The following is a 5,313-nucleotide window of genomic DNA, read 5'->3' as shown; positions in this document are numbered from 1 at the left end:
CTATCCACAAGAAAACCAAACTTAAATGAGAATGATTTAACATGTCAAAAGATGTCTCCATTTCAGGCAGTCATGGTTGGATTACAGGAGGAACCTGGCCTGCACAAGCAGCAGCATAAGAATCTGCAAGCCCTGGAGCGCTGTTCTTGCAAGGATCAATAAACCTCTTGATAAACTTTTTCTCAGTCAGAGCAACGGCTGTGTAGAAGTCAACATCTTTCTCAACCAAGCCCTTCGCCTTAAGAGCTTTTAGCACATAATGCCGGGGCATAAGACGCCTTGGCAAGCTATAGCCGAGGATTGCTGGCCTACGCAGTATGTACTTGGAATCCAGACCAACCTCTGTCTTCAGGAAATCTACCACACGAGTCAGCCTGCCCTCTGAAAAATTCAGAACGTTTGGCAACTTCCGCACAGCAGCGCCCAACTCAGCCTGAGAGCATCCAAGAGTCTTCTTCAAGAAATCTGACCTAGCATTTATCTTCCGAGGGCTAATATTGTGGATGGACGTGAGGGCGTGCTTGAACATCGCAGAATCGGCGTGGCACACCAAACAAGTCGGCACACTCCAAAATTTCCTTGACACGCCCTAGCTCCAATGCGAGCATGCTCGGGGTGGCCAAAAGGATCTTGGCAATATCAGAATCAGTTAGGCCAGACTGTCGCAGGAATGCCATATTGGGTTTGACAACACGCTCGAGATTTTGAGTGAGCAGGTACATGCTCCTCCTGAGGGCGGTGTGCAAATTGTCGTAGGAGCCCAAGAAAGAGAGGTAGAATGCGAGCCGGGGGATCAAGCCGGGCAAGGCTAAGATGGTGGGGGACGATGGAAATGAGGCGGGAGATCTGGGGTGGGGAAAGGCCGACGTCGCGGAGCTGGGCGATGCGGGGGGTTAGGGTTATGTCCACCTTGTAGCAGAGGAACCGCGGGTCCCTGGAGATTGCGGCGGCGACCTCGGCTTTGGAGATGCCGATTCCGGCGAGGAAGGCCCGGACGGCGTCAGGATTGTCGGGCGACTTGAGACTGGGCAGGTACCTAGAGGCCCTGCGGGCCTGCTCTGGCGTCAGGCCGCAGCTGGTGGTGAGGTAGTCCTCGACGACGAACTGAGAGGCGGGAGTGGTGTTGGCGGTGCTGTAGAGAAAGAGGCGGTGGAGGGGGAAGAAGGATGCGGCGGGGAGAGGCGAGGCGGCGCGGACAGCGGAAAGGAGGTGGCCTCGGAGGCGGAGCATCGCTGCTCGCCAGCGCCGTTTGGGTGCGGCGGCCGACGCTGTGGTCTGCGACTCTCCTCCGGCCAATGTGGTAGACGGAAGACGTTTGGGTTTTGTTACTGGGCCGGCCCAATCAACAAACTACAAAGTCCAATCCAACCACGATTTCAGTTGCTCAAAAAAAAAAGTCCAACCACGATTTCACTATTTGGGTTCGCGAAACACTCGAGATTCAGCGCTAGCGGCATGGAGAATCACCAAGGCCGTGTTTAGATGGTAAGTTTTTTCACTTTCTTTCCATCACATCAAATTTTTAGACACATACATGAAGTATTAAATGTAGATAAAAAATAACTAATTACACAGTTTGATTGTAAATTATGAGACGAATCTTTTGAGCCTAGTTAGGCTATAATTGGACAATAATTGTTAAATACAAACGAAAATGCTACCGTGCCAAATACTGATTCGTAACCTCAATCTAAACGAGGCCCAACTTGGAACCGAATTTCGACAACTGTACCCACGTCTCCTCTAGATGGCTACATGTTGTTGATAGTTGATAACCTCTGCGATCTTGACGAACTCATGGATGGTGTGGCCAGGAAGCCAGGCCAAAATTTCAGCCAATAAAAATTGGCCACCTTTTGCTTCAAAAAATACCCTAGTTTGTCAGGCCGATGAAATTCTGGCAATGACCATAGTAGTACGAAGGCGGGTAGGACGCGGGCGACCAAAATATTGGCCCTGATTTGGCTCAGGTAGTTTTGTGGTTAGATTTTAAAAGAATTTATATATTTGAATTTGAATCTAAATATCTCTCAAACATATTGGATTCGGGAACTGTTTACACCAAAATCAATTAAATAAGGCCTTGTTTAGATCCAGCGTATAAAGTTTTGGAACGTCACATCGGGTGTTACATAAGGGTGTTCGGATACTAATAAAAAAATAAATTACAGAATCCGCCAGTAAACCGCGAGACGAATTTATTAAGTCTAATTAATCCGTCATTAGCGCATGTGTTACTGTAGCACTTTATTGTCAAATTATGAACTAATTAGGCTTAAAAGATTCGTCTCGCAAATTAGTCGCAAACTGTGCAATTAGTTATTTTTTAGTTTATATTTAATACTCCATTCATGTGTCAAACATTCGATATGACAGGGTATAAAGTTTTGGGTGGGAACTAAACAAGGGCTAATATGCAAAACAAGATCTCAACTGACTATCTTTTATTAAAATAAATTTTGCTAATATACAGGTCTCACATGTCATACATATATATAAATTTCCCCTCTTTTGGGCCGCAATCCAAATATATATTTTGCTGCTTCTAATTTAGCCAAACTTTGGCTCAGCTACAATCAAACACAATTTTATTATCTCTGTTTTGATATAGCCCTAACTTGAACATGACTAAATTTTGGTGAGCCTTTTTTTCCACCAACCAAACAGCCTCTAGTCCCCGTAAGACATGGCTCGGAATCGAATGGTCTCGTTGTGGAAGCGGATTAGAAGCTCTGAGCGTTGCCAGGCAATCCGTGAGGTAGATGACATTCTGGATTCTGCAAGGGAGGGGGGGGGGGGGGAGGGGGGTGTCTGAGCCACATTTGCCGCCTGAAACAAAGGATAGAAAAGTAGCAGCACCCAACGCACACACACATAAGCCCCTCTGCCAATTATATATACAAATACATAATAACCCCTCCGACGAGTATAGATAGTGCACAAAACTTCTTCTATAACCAACAACCAACAAGGGGGGTGGGGAAGATCACGCTAGCATTTCGTCCAACTCGGGCCTTGTTTAGATGCCATCAAAGTTCCAAGTTTTTTCACTCTCTCTCCATTACATCAATTTTTAGTCGCTTGTATGGAGTATTAAATGTAGGTAAAAAAATAACTAATTACACGGTTTAGTTGGAAATCACGAGATGAATCTTTTGAGCCTAGTTGGTCCACGATTGGACAATATTTGCCAAATAAGACGAAAGTGGTACTATTTATCAGGTTGAAAAAAGTTGCAATCTAAACAAAGCCTCGCCTTCAATCCAGTGTGGTTCCATCTTTACAAAGCTTCTTCTAGTACCGAAGGTGTACATGGAGGGCTTTCTTCTAGAAACATGATTCCTTCCCAAAGAGTGTACCTTCGAACAACAACTAACTACGAAGGGAAGGTGCGTGGGAATGTGGTTGTGTGGGAGTAGAAGAGCTCAATCGTCCGGACACATGATTTATAGGCCTTTTTGCTTGAGTGCCTCCCAGGCAGCAGGCGAACCAGGCACGCATCATAACCCCAAATCGGACGCCTGGGAACGCTGCTCGCTGCAGGCAAGTTTGCCCGGCTGAGAAGCAAACAGGCCCTACGAGTAGAAGCAATGGCAGATGGATCTAACAGTGGAAAATAAATAAAATTGGTGGTCAGTGGATCCAATAGCACATAACACTATCGAGTCAACCAAAAACCTAGCAATGATGTCATAATGTCGCTACTGGGTCAAACCAAAAAGCGGCCGTAAAATACCACTACCTATCCCAGCTATCACTTCCGGTCGGTGGACAAATCCGGTACAGATATGTCACTACCCTGATGATAACGATCTCCAAACATTGACCGGTCCTGCACTTATGACCCGGCGGTGAAGCACAATCACTGCCGGCTTCAGCGTACCCGGCAATGATGGTTCGACGGTAATTTCCTATTCTGTCACAGTAGTGTAATTTTGTGCCAAACTAGAAATCAATATAGTTTAAGTGGCAGACAGGTAGAAACCAATTGTAGTTATATGGCTACAGATTAAACTATGATTGCACACACTCAGTCAAATTATCTCCGTCCTAGAAAAAAAATACAATTCTAGGTGCATACTTGGTTTAAGTAAATAATAAATAAATAAATAAATAAAAATATTAATGTTACGACACCAAATAAGTTACTATGGAAATATATCTCATGATAAATCTAATGACACTTGATATCATGAATATTAATACGTTTTTATATATAGTTGGTTAGACTTAAGATAATAAGGTACTATACTAGAATTGTATTTTTTGAGATTAAGTCCACTTTTAACCCATCAACTATTGTGTTGGTCTAATTTTAACCCTCAAGTACAAAACCGTCTAGTACTGGTACCCCAACTGTCAAAACCGTTCACTTTTAACATCTGGGCAGGGGCAAGGCTGTTTTGACCGAGGTTGAGCAGTTTTGACCACGCCTCCCTCCCCACGCTGCACAGCCTGACAAACCGATGTTGAGGCCTCTATTCTTCCCTGTGAAAGTGCGTCCAGCCCTTTAGTGGGTTTTGGATGATTCAATGACAACGTGAATTAAAGGTCTAACCCGTTTGCTAAGTGTGAACAGGTAATAAGGTATCTCACAGGCACTTAATAAAAGTCAAAATAATGTGTTGTTGTATAAACAATCTAGTTCAAGCACAAGACAACAATGCAAATGGAATTCATGTAAATGCTTATTTATTGTGGGATTTCCATGTACTATATGAAAGCAAGCTCATGAGTATTAGTTAATGAGACATGAGGGATTGCATATGGAATGGTCTCATATTTGAAGTTTGCTAAATTGAAATGAAAAAGATAACAATACATATGAATGGATGATTCAACACAAGATGTGACTTGGTGGCTTGAGATGGTGAAGATAGCAAGAAAAGGCTTCGAGGTACTAAGCAAGGGTGAAGGGCCAGCGACGGCTTGGCGGCCGAAGAACCTAGCTAGGGTGAAGAAGGAAGTACTTGCATTTAGTTCAGGTACTAATCAAGCTATGATGTTCATGTTTATGTGGAGGATCAAATCACTATTGGAGTGTTTGATGGAAGTGACTTGATACATTTGGGATTATTCAAATTTGATGAATGGAATCAAGTCACATGCTCAAGATGGCTATGCTCAAGTTAAAAGATCAATATCAACATGTTAGCACCCTTACTTGATGAAGATTGAAAGGGACGGCATCAATTCAAAAGAGATCAACTCAAGTGGTATAAATTCTTTTTTCCTTTGATCTTGAGTTTATTAAGTATGCCGTACTATTAAGAGGGATGCATCATGTTGATAGATAATGTTTCATAAGTGCTC

Source organism: Miscanthus floridulus, chromosome 8 (genome assembly GCF_019320115.1).
Source record: "Miscanthus floridulus cultivar M001 chromosome 8, ASM1932011v1, whole genome shotgun sequence".
In the NCBI taxonomy this organism is placed as follows: domain Eukaryota; kingdom Viridiplantae; phylum Streptophyta; class Magnoliopsida; order Poales; family Poaceae; genus Miscanthus; species Miscanthus floridulus.
Note: the sequence above shows the minus strand (reverse complement) of the source record.